Below are 12,592 nucleotides of genomic sequence, written 5' to 3'. Positions count from 1 at the left end.
AATAGGGAGAACCTTGGCTCGATCTGTTCTCCACCGCTGAGAACGTGTAATATCAGCACTAATATGTGTTGGAGTTGCCAAGGCATCTCTTGCTGAGAGATGCATTCCATTTTGAGTGTAACCTGGGCCTTCTGCCTGCCTTTCTACCGAAACCAGTCTTGCCCCAAGATCCCAAGATGATCAGGACCATCCGAGCCCAAGTCATCCTAGTGGCCTCGGATTGGGCACAGATAATTTGGTATCCCGAACTCCTAGGCCTCAGCGTCTGTCCTCTGATCAGCCTTTCCCCTCTGCTGTCACAGCAGCTGGGTTCTACCCCTGGCCTTTCGCAGTCTTTACTTTCATGTGTGAAGATTGAGCGACAACAGATGACCGCCTTTGACCTTTCTTCATAGGTGGTTGGTATCATCTTGGCTACCAGCAGGCACTCAACAAAAACTGTATATGCTCGTCATTGGGACAAATTTCTGGCTCTGTGGTGCACACGCCAGGTTGACCACCCTCCAGGCCAAGTTATCTGATGTTTTGTTATTTTTTCATCCCTAGTCCAGCAAGGCTTTGCTCAAACACAATTAAAGGGGAACCTTTCAGCTTGTTTGTGATCAGCCCTAATTGTTTAGGTCTCCAATTGTAATGCACTTCTTAAAAGGATTACAACATTTGGTTTATTCCTCTCCTTTTCTCGTGCTTCATTGGGGCTGTAACTCGATCCTTATTCCTGAAATGCACTCTTCACAGCTGTTGGTTGTGGCTTCTCAAGGTAGTCTTCCTCATCAGCACAGTTTGTGAGTGAGCTTCAGGCTCTGTCAACCCACCATATACCACCTTCTTCCGAGACAGGCTGGTTCTGCAGACGGGCATCTTTCTTGCCTAAAGTTGTGACTCCGTTCCAGCTTGGTCAGAACATCACCTTTCAGGTGTTTTATGCTCTGCTTCACCCCTTTAAGGAGGAAGTTAAAACTCCACCGTTTGGTCCCCAAGACAGCTACAAGTTTAATATTGATCTTACTGAAGAACACCGAGTGGTTCATTAGCTCTTAGTAGGGATCTCAGGGGGTAAAACCTGCAAGGCTGTGTATAAAAGAAAGATCTCTCGCTGAATGGTGCTCTCCCTTAAGCAGCCTCCGTAAGGACCACATGCTTCATTCTACCAGGGTCAAAGCTGCTACCCTTGTGTTGAATCCCAGAGTCCCTGTTCTGGACATTTGCTAGGTGGCCAATTTGGCATTCATCCATGTCACCAAGAAGCACTATTGTCTGGACAGTCTGGATCGCCGAGAGAGACATTTTGCCCTCTTGGTCCTGCAGGTTTTTCTGGTTTGAGTCCATTCACAGACTCCCCTCTAAATAGGTACTTTGGTATCTATTCAAAACTAAAGTAATCTGTTGCTGGAAGTCGCTATAAGAACAAGTTACCTTCAGTAACACTGGTTGTGAGACTGGCTGCAGATTCCTCACTGACCAGCTCATCCTTCCAATTCTGTGACTGGACTTTAACTTAATAAGATCCCAAGTCTATGAATATGCATGCTGGTCACACCAATTTGCCCCTGTGGCTGGCAGGACAGACTGTGTCAAAAGTAACTGATGTCAGCTTGCAGCGGTGGTGCTTACATACGTATGTCATTTCCAGAGCAGAACAGTGTTAATATTGGATTAATCAATGTGGATGTGCACAGTGATATGTTTTCATACACAAAGTTGAGTCACCATTGTTAGATTCCCCCATCATGAACTCTGTCAACCCCAGCACATAGGTATGTGGTCAGGCAGGCACTGAGACCCATGCCTGAAGGATAACGATTGACAGGTCACAGGTGGGGTAACACTTAGCCAGCAGCCAAACACACAAGCAGGAAAACTTGGATCAGATTCCACAGATAGGCAGCAAAACTACAATAGCCCCGAAAGAATGGCCCCAATAAACTTAATATGGCCAGAGGGATATGTGCATTCCCAAAAACACCATACAGGAGGCTGGCCTGGCTTATAGTGGGTACCTGATGGTACTTACACCCTGTCCCAGGTCCAGTTATCCCTTATTAGTAGATTAGTAGTGTTCTAGCAGCGTAGGCTGATAGAGGTAGCTATAGGAGAGCAGCTTAGGCTGAACTAGGAGAAATGCAAAGCTCCTACTATACCACTTATATCATATAGCACTATATCATAAGAATCACAATACTCAGAGGTACTAAAAATAAAGGTACTTTATTTTAGTGACAATGTGTCAAATATCTCAGAGGATATACTCCCTGAGGAGGTAAGTAAAATATACCAAATATACACACAAACCAAAATCAGTTAAGTAAACAGTTAGAAAAGTAGTGCAAACACTGTAGAATAGGATGCAATAGTCCTAGGGCCAACACAAACCATATACTCTAAAAGTGGAATGTGAACCACAAATGGACCCCAGGCCTAGTGTAGTATGGAGAGTCGCTGGGAGTGTAAGAAAGCACTAAGGGTGTCCAAGATACCCCACCCCAAGACCCTGAAAAGTAGGGGTAAAGTTACCCTACTTCCCCAGAAACACTAAAGTCGTGATATGAGATTCTTCAAAGACAACAACTGACTGCAAAGCACTGAAGACGGATTCCTGGACCTGAGGACCTGTAAAGGAAGGGGGCCAAGTCCAAGAGTCACAAAAGTGTCTGGGGGGGGGGGTTGGAGAAGGGGGGGGGGGGGGGGGGGGCAGGAGCCCGCAAAATGGCTACTTCCAGGTGGAAGAAGCTGAGGAGTCTGCAACAACAGAAGGTGCCAGGAACTTTTCCTTTGGTCAGAAGATGTCCCACGGCGTGCTGGAGGATGCAGAGTTGTTTCCACGCAGAAAGTCTACAAACAAGCCTTGCTAGCTACAAAAGGTCGCGGTTGAATAAAATGGGTGCTGCCCGGGCCAGGAAGGACCAGAAGGTCACCCCTTGAAGGACGAGATAGAGGGGGCACTCAGCAGCACAGAGTGCACCCGCAGAAGCACTTGAACAGGCGTTCAAGAAATCTGAGCACGGCGGTCATCTAAACACTACAGAAGAGGGTCCCAAGAAGTCGGTGGTCAACTCAGCGAGTTGAGCAATGCAGGACGGAGTGCTGGGGACCTGGGCTATGCTGTGCACGGACTCCTTGCAAAAGTGCACAGAAGCCCTAGCAGCTGCAGTTCACGCAGTACACAGGATTACTGTCTGGCGTGGGGAGACAAGGACTTACCTTCATCAAATTTGGAAAGAAGGACCACTGGACTGTTGGGGTCACTTGGATCCAGCTCTTGTGTTCCAGGGACCACGCTCATCAAGATGAGGGGACACAGAGGACCGGTGATGCAGAAGTTTGGTGCCTGCGTCAGCAGGGAGAAGATTCCGTCGACCCACAGGAGATTTCTTCTTGGCTTCCAGTGCAGGGTGAAGGCAGACAGCCCTCAAAGCATGCACCACCAGGAAACAGTTGAGAAAGCCGGCAGGATTAGGCGCTACAATGTTGCTGGTAGTCGTCTTGCTACTTTGTTGCGGTTTTGCAGGTGTCCTGGAGCAGTCAGCAGTTGATCCTTGGCAGAAGTCGAAAAGGAGATGAAGAAGAACTCTGGTGAGCTCTTGCATTCGTTATCTGAAGAGAAACCCACAGGAGAGACCCTAAATAGCCATCAGAGGAGGATTGGCCACCTAACCAGGTAAGCACTTATCAGGAGGGGTCTCTAACGTCACCTGCTGGCACTGGCCACTCAGAGGTCTCCACTGTGCCCTCACACCTCTACATTCAAGATGGCAGAGGTCTGGGACACACTGGAGGAGCTCTGGGCACCACCCCTGGGGTGGTGATGGACCGGGGAGTGGTCACTCCCCTTTCCTTTGTCCAGCTTCGTGCCAGAGCAGGGGCTGGGGGATCCCTGAACCGGTGTAGCCTGGCTTATGCAAGGAGGGCACCATCTTTGCCCTTCAAAGCATTTCCAGAGGGTGGGGGAGGCTACTCCTCCCCAGCCCTTAACACCTATTTCCAAAGGGACAGGGTGTAACACCCTCTCTCAGAGGAAATCCTTTGTTCTGCCTTCCTGGGACTGGGCTGCCCAGACCCCCGGAGGGCAGAAGCCTGTCTGTGGGCTGGCAGCAACAGTAGCTGCAGTGAAACCCCAGAGAGCTAGTTTGGCAGTACCCGGGGTCCATGCTGGAGCCCCGGGATGCATGGGATTGGCACCCCAATACCTGATTCGGCATGGTGGGGGACAATTCCATGATCTTAGACATGTTACATGGCCATATTCGGAGTTACCATTGTGAAGCTACATATAGGTATTGACCTATATGTAGTGCACGCATGTAATGGTGTCCCTGCACTCACAAAGTCCTGGGGAAATTGCCCTGAGCAATGTGGGGGCACCTTGGCTAGTGCCAGGGTGCCCTCACACTTAGTAACTTTGCACCTAACCTTCACTAAGTGAGGGTTAGACATAGAGGTGACTTACAAGTTACTTAAGTGCAGTGTAAACTGGCTGTGAAATAACATAGACGTTACTTCACTCAGGCTGCAGTGGCAGTCCTGTGTAAGAGCTCCCTATGGGTGGCAAAAGAAATGCTGCAGCCCATAGTGATCTCCTGGAACCCCAATACCCTGGGTACCTAGGTACCATATACTAGGGAATTATAACGGAGTTCCAGTGTGCTAATCAGAATTGGTAAAAATGGTCACTAGCTTGCAGTGACAATTTTAAAAGCAGAGAGAGCATAAGCACTGAGATTCTGGTTAGCAGAGTCTCAGTGACACATTTAGGCACCACACAGGGAACACATTTAGGCCACAAACTATGAGCACTGGGGTCCTGGCTAGCAGGATCCCAGTGAGACAGGCAAAAACAAACTGACACACAAGTAAAAATGGGGGTAACATGCCAGACAAGATGGTACTTTCCTACACATCCCCCCCCCCCCCCGAGAGACAATAAGGCTAACCTTGCCCATATGAGTCTTCATTGTCTACGTGGAAATATCTGGAGAGTCCATCTGCATTGGAGTGGGTACTCCCAGGTCTATGTTCCACAGTATAGTCCATTCCCTGTAGGGAGATGGACCACCTCAACAATTTAGGGTTTTCACCTTTCATTTGTTTGTCATAATAGAGGTTTGTGGTCTGTCTGAACAATAAAGTGAGTACCAAACAGGTATAGTCTAAACTTTTTCAGTGCCCAGACCACAGCAAAGACCTCCCTCCCTATGGCAGACCAACGCTTTTCTCTAGGGGTCAACCTCCTGCTGATGAAAGCAACAGGTTGATCCTGGCCCTCAGTATTAAGCTGTGGTAGCACTGCCCCAACCCCCAATTTAGAAGCATCAGTCTGGACTATGAACTTTTTGGATTAGCAAGGGCTTTTTAGGACAGGTGCAGAGCACATGGCCTGTTTGAGCTCATCAAAAGCTTTTTGACAGTTGGCTGTCCATAATACCTTTTTAGGCTTCTTCTTACTAGTGAGGTCATTAAGAGGAGCTGCAATGGAGCCATAATTCTTGATGAACCTCATATAGTACCCTGTGAGGCCTAGAAAAACGCTCACCTGGGTTTGAGTTGTAGGGGGAGCCCATTCCATAATGGTCTGGATCTTCCCTTGCAGTGGTGCAATCTGTTCCCCACCTACCAGGTGGCCCAGATAAACCACTTTCCCCCTGCCCTATCTGGCACTTTGAAGCCTTGATAGTGAGGCCTGCCTTTTGCAGGGCCTCCAAAACTTTCAATAGGTGGACCAGGTGCTCATCCCAGGTGGAGCTAAATATAGCTATATCATCTAAATATGCTGCACTAAAAGCTTCCAAACCTTGCAGGACTGTGTTCACCAACCTTTGAAAAGTGGCAGGTGCATTTTTCAAACCATAGGGCATCACAGTAAACTGATGGTGCCCTCCAATGGTGGAAAATGCAGTTTTAGGTTTAGTATCTTCTGATAGCTTAATCTGCAAATACCCTGCAGTTAAATCAAAAGTGCTTAGATACTTGGTGTAGGAGGCTAGACTGGCTAGTAGTGAGTACCAAGGGGTACTTACACCTTGCACCAGGCCCAGGTATCCCTTATTAGTGTATAGGGTGTCTGGCAGCTTAGGCTGATAGATAATGGTAGCTTAGGCTGAACTAGGAGACGAGTGAAGCTCCTACAGTACCACTAGTGTCACTTGCACAATATCATAAGAAAACACAATACACAGATATACTAAAAATAAAGGTACTTTATTTTTAGGACAATATGCCAAAGTATCACAGTGAGTACCCTCAGTATGAGGATAGCAAATATACACAAGATATATGTACACAATACCAAAAATATGCAGTATAGTCTTAGAAAACAGTGCAAACAGGGTATAGTTACAATAGGATGCAATGGGAGCACATAGGGATAGGGGCAACACAAACCATATACTCCAAAAGTGGAATGCGAACCACGAATGGACCCCAAATCTATGTGACCTTGTAGAGGGTCGCTGGGACTGTAAGAAAACAGTGAGGGTTAGAAAAATAGCCCACCTCAAGACCCTGAAAAGTGAGTGCAAAGTGCACTAAAGTTCCCCAAAGGACATAGAAGTCGTGATAGGAGAAATCTGCAGGAAAGAGACAAACCAGCAATGCAACAACAATGGATTTCCAGTCGAGGATACCTGTGGAACAAGGGGACCAAGTCCAAAAGTCACAAGCAAGTCGGAGATGGGCAGATGCCCAGGAAATGCCAGCTGTGGGTGCAAAGAAGCTGCTACTGGACAGTAGAAGCTGAGGATTCTGCAGGAACGACAAGGGCTAGAGACTTCCCCTTTGGAGGATGGATCCCCCACGCCGTGGAGAGTCGTGCAGAAGTGTTTTCCTGAAGAAAGACCACCAACAAGCCTTGCTAGCTGCAAATCGTGCGGGTAGGGTTTTTGGATGCTGCTGTGGCCCAGGAGGGACCAGGGTGTCGCCAATTGTGTCTGGGGACAGAGGGGGCGTCGAGCAAGATAAGGAGCCCTCTCAGAAGCAGGCAGCATCCGCAGAAGTGCCGGAACAGGCACTACGAAGAGGAGTGAAACGGTGCTCACCCGAAGTTGCACAAAGGAGTCCCACGCCGCCAGAGGACAACTTAGAAAGTCGTGCAATGCAGGTTAGAGTGCCGTGGACCCAGGCTTGGCTGTGCACAAAGGATTTCCGCCGGAAGTGCACAGAGGCCAGAGTAGCTGCAAAAGACGCGGTTCCCAGCAATGCAGTCTGGCGTGGGGAGGCAAGGACTTACCTCCACCAAACTTGGACTGAAGAGTCACTGGACTGTGGGAGTCACTTGGACACAGTTGCTGGATTCAAGGGACGTCGTGCTGAGAGGAGACCCAGGGGACCGGTGATGCAGTTCTTTGGTGCCTGCGGTAGCCGGGGGAAGATTCCGTCGACCCACAGGAGATTTCTTCTGAGCTTCTAGTGCAGAGAGGAGGCCGACTACCCCCACAGCATGCACCACCAGGAAAACAGTCGAGAAGGCGGCAGGATCAGCGTTACAGAGTTGCAGTAGTCGTCTTCGCTACTTTGTTGCAGTTTTGCAGGCTTCCAGCGCGGTCAGCAGTCGATTCCTTGGCAGAAGGTGAAGAGAGAGATGCAGAGGAACTCTGATGAGCTCTTGCATTCGTTATCTAACGAAATCCCCAAAGCAGAGACCCTAAATAGCCAGAAAAGAGGGTTTGGCTACTTAGGAGAGAGGATAGGCTAGCAACACCTGAAGGAGCCTATCAGAAGAAGTCTCTGACGTCACCTGCTGGCCCTGGCCACTCAGAGCAGTCCAGTGTGCCAGCAGCACCTCTGTTTCCAAGATGGCAGAGGTCTGGAGCACACTGGAGGAGCTCTGGGCACCTCCCAGGGGAGGTGCAGGTCAGGGGAGTGGTCACTCCCCTTTCCTTTGTCCAGTTTCGCGCCAGAGCAGGGCTGAGGGGTCCCTGAACCGGTGTAGACTGGCTTATGCAGAAATGTGCACCATCTGTGCCCATGAAAGCATTTCCAGAGGCTGGGGGAGGCTACTCCTCCCCTGCCTTAACACCTTTTTCCAAAGGGAGAGGGTGTAACACCCTCTCTCTGAGGAAGTCCTTTGTTCTGCCATCCTGGGCCAAGCCTGGCTGGACCCCAGGAGGGCAGAAACCTGTCTGAGGGGTTGGCAGCAGCTGCAGTGAAACCCCTGAAAAGGCAGTTTGGCAGTACCAGGGTCTGTGCTACAGACCAGTGGGATCATGGGATTGTGCCAACTATGCCAGGATGGCATAGAGGGGGCAATTCCATGATCATAGACATGTTACATGGCCATATTCGGAGTTACCATTGTGAAGCTACACATAGGTAGTGACCTATGTGTAGTGCACGCGTGTAACGGTGTCCCCGCACTCACAAAGTCCGGGGAATTTGCCCTGAACAATGTGGGGGCACCTTGGCTAGTGCCAGGGTGCCCACACACTAAGTAACTTTGCACCTAACCATTACCAGGTAAAGGTTAGACATATAGGTGACTTATAAGTTACTTAAGTGCAGTGGTAAATGGCTGTGAAATAACGTGGACGTTATTTCACTCAGGCTGCAGTGGCAGGCCTGTGTAAGAATTGTCAGAGCTCCCTATGGGTGGCAAAATAAATGCTGCAGCCCATAGGGATCTCCTGGAACCCCAATACCCTGGGTACCTCAGTACCATATACTAGGGAATTATAAGGGTGTTCCAGTATGCCAATGTGAATTGGTAAAATTGGTCACTAGCTTGTTAGTGACAATTTGTACAGAGAGAGCATAACCACTTAGGTTCTGGTTAGCAGAGCCTCAGTGAGACAGTTAGGCATCACACAGGGAACACATACATATAGGCCACAAACTTATGAGCATTGGGGTCCTGGTTAGCAGGGTCCCAGTGACACATAACAAACATACTGAAAACATAGGGTTTTCACTATGAGCACTGGGCCCTGGCTAGCAGGATCCCAGTGAGACAGTGAAAATACCCTGACATACACTCACAAACAGGCCAAAGGTGGGGGTAACAAGGCTAGAAAGAGGCTACTTTCTCACACATGGCAGAAGCCAGTGTATCTATTAGCTCATCTGCCCTGGGTATAGGGTGAGCATCAGACTTGGTTACTTGATTGAGACCTCTGTAATCAACACAAACCCCATTTCTCTTTTACCATCTTTACTGTGAGGTTTTGGGACAAGCACCACTGGGCTAGCCCATGGGCTTTCTGAAGGCTCAATCACTCCTACGTCCAGCATTTTCTGTACCTCTTGTTTTATGCAATCCCTGACATGGTCAGGCTGCCTATAAATCTTACTTTTGACCGGTAAACTGTCTCCAGTAGTGATTGTGTGCTCACACCAGGTAGTTGTACCTGTTATCAGTGAGAAGAGTTCAGAAAACTGGCTTAGGAGATTTACACAGTTGCCCTTCTGCTCAGCAGTAAGGCAATCTGCAAGCACCACTCCCTCCACTAAGCCATCAGCTTCAGTGGTGGAGAAGAGATCAGGGAGAGGGTCACTCTCTTCTTCCTGTCCCTCGTCAGTTGCCATGAGCAGGGTTAAGTCAGCCCTGTCATAGTAGGGTTTTAGGCAGTTGACATGTAGCACCCTAAGGGGACTCCTGGCAGTGCCCAGGTCTACCAAGTAGGTAACCTCACTCGCTTTCTCAACAATGAGATGGGGTCCACTCCATTTGTCTTGGAGTGCTCTTGGGGGCCACAGGCTCCAGTACCCACACCTTCTGTCCTGGGTGGTACTGGGTCAGGACAGCCTTCTGGTCACGCCATTGCTTTTGGAGCTCTTGGCTGGCCTGAAGGTTTTTTACTGGCCTTTTTCATGTACTCAGCCATTCTTGATCTTAGGCCAAGTACATCGTCCACAATGTCTTGCTTAGGAGCTTTTAAATGTTGTTCCCAACCCTCCTTCACAAGTGCAAGGGGACCTCTTACAGGGTGCCCAAAGAGAAGATCAAAGGGGCTAAAGCACAGTCCTTTTTGGGGTACCTCCCTGTAAGCAAAAAGGAGGCAAGGTAACTGGACATCCCATCTCCTGAGTTTTTCAGGGAGTCCCATAATCATACCTTTGAGAGTGTTATTAAACCTCTCAACCAAACCATGTGTTTGTGGATGATAAGGAGCAGTGAACTTGTAAGTTACACCACACTCCTTCCACATAGCTTTGAGGTATGCAGACATTAAGTTAGTACCTCTGTCTGACACCACTTAGGGAAACCCACCCTGGAAAAGATTCCCAGGAGGACCTTTGCCACTGCAGGAGCTGTAGTGGTCCTTAAGGAAATTGTTTCAGGATACCTAGTGGCATGGTCCACTACCACAAGGCTAAACCTATTGCCTGAAGCTGTTGAAGGGTCAAGGGGGCCATCTATGTCAACCCCTACCCTTTCAAGGGGCACCCCAACCACAGGAAGTGGAATTAAGGGGGCCTTAGGTGTGCCACCAGTCTTGCCACTGGCTTGGCATCTCACACAAGAGTGACAAAACTCTTTAGTGTCCTCTGACATATGAGGCCAGTGAAACAATGGAACAAGCCTGTCCCAAGTTTTACTCTGGCCCAAATGCCCAGCCAAAGGAATTTCATGTGCCAAGGTTAGAAGAAACTCCTTATACTGCAAACGATGACCAATCTCCTGGCAGCTCCAGGTTTAGGGTCCCTTGACTCAGTATACAGGAGGTTGTCTTCCCAATACACCTTATGGCTATCACTGACATCCCCATTCTGCTGTTTGACAGCTTGCTGTCTCAGACCCTCTAGTGTGGGACAGGTCTGCTGTGCCACACTCAGCTCTTCCCTAGCAGGCCCCCCTGCACCCAAAAGCTCAGCAGTGTCTGCTGCCAGCTCCTCTGGTGTAGGTACTGCACAGGGAGAGGATTCTTCTTCCTCAAAATGGGAATCTTCTGGAGAGGGAGGGATAGTGGGCAAGGATTTACCCTTACTACGCCTAGCTTTTGGGAGCACTTGGTCCATTGTTCCAGGATCCAAGTTTCCCTGTCCTTTTTGCTTCTTGGCCTGAGCCCTTGTCAAAGCAAAAATATGCCCAGGAATGCCCAGCTTAGCTGCATGAGCCTCCAACTCCACTTCATCCCAAGCTGATGTCTCCAAATCATTGCCTAGTGTGCAATCTACAGGTAATTCAGTGGCTACCACAACTTTCTTTGGACCAGTAACCCCCCCCCCCCCCTCCACTTCACCCCAGTTGAGATTCACAACAGCCATGGGGTGGCTAAGTGTGTTATTATAAGCATCAGTCACTTGGTACTGCTGACCAAGTAGGTGTTGATCAGGGTGGACCAGTTTCTCAATCACCATAGTGACACTGGCACCTGTATCACTATAGGCCTCAACCTCAACATCATTGATTAGGGGTAGTTGCTTGTACTTACCTATATTAAGGGGACAAGCAACCAAGGTGGCAAGGTCAATACCACCATCAGAGACTAAAACAGCCTCTGTGGTCTCCCTAACAAGACCAACCCTAACTACACTACCAATGGTGAGCCCAGCTACACCCTTAGATTGGCTATTTGTAGTGGACTTCCCACCACCACTGCTATTACTAGGGGCACTAGAGGTTGCAGTTGGGGTTGTGGTAGTGGGAGCCTTGGTGTTTTTCTTTGGACAAGTGGAATCACTTGCCCAATGGCCTTTACTTTTACATAAATAACACCATGGCTTCTTTTGAGTGTGGGTAGAGGATTTGGACCCACCACCCCCAGAGGATTTTTGTGGGCCTGACTAAGACTCAGAATGTTTTTCATCTTTGTCCCCACCCTTGTCAGAAGACTTGCCATCCTTCTTTTTGCCATCCTTGCCACTTCCTGTATGAATTGTTCTGTTCACTCTTGTTCTAACCCATTTGTCTGTCTTCTTTCCAAATTCTTGGGGAGAGGTCAGATCTGAGTCTGCCAAGTACTGGTGCAACAGATCAGACACACAATTGTTCAAAATATGCTCTCTCAGGATTAAATTATACATGCTTTCATAGTCAGTCACCTTACTGCCATGTAGCCAACCCTCCAAGGCCTTCACGGAACAGTTTAAAAAGTCTTTCCAGTCTTGAGAGGATTCTTTTCTGGTGTCTCTGAACTTTATCCTGTATTGTTCAGTGGTTAAGCCAAATCCATCCATGAGTGCATCCTTCAAAACTTTGTAGTTGTTAGCATCACTTTCTCTGACAGTAAGGAGCCTATCACTACCCTTACCAGTGAAAGATAGCCACAAGATAGCAGCCCACTGCCTTTGAGGGACCAACTGTACCATACAAGCCCTCTCAAGTGCAGCAAACCACTTGTTAATGTAATCCCCCTCCTTGTAAGGGGGGGACTATCTTATGCAGGTTTCTGCAATCTTGTTCTCTCACAGGATTGCTATCAAAAACAGTGCTGCTGCCACCATGGGGAACTAACCCCAACCTCTGCCTTTCCCTCTCTACATCTAGAGATTCCCTGTGTAAGGCCAGCTGCTGCTTTAGCTTCAGCCTGGCCTCTTCCAACCTCAGCTTCCTGAGTTCCCTTTCCATAGTGTTATCCTCAGGGTGGGAGGCTTGGGAATTCTGAGACAGAAGAAATTTGGGAATTGGCAGAGAGAGACCTGTCCCTAACTGGCTGGACCC

Source organism: Pleurodeles waltl, chromosome 2_2 (assembly GCF_031143425.1).
Source record: "Pleurodeles waltl isolate 20211129_DDA chromosome 2_2, aPleWal1.hap1.20221129, whole genome shotgun sequence".
Classification (NCBI taxonomy): domain Eukaryota; kingdom Metazoa; phylum Chordata; class Amphibia; order Caudata; family Salamandridae; genus Pleurodeles; species Pleurodeles waltl.
Note: the sequence above shows the minus strand (reverse complement) of the source record.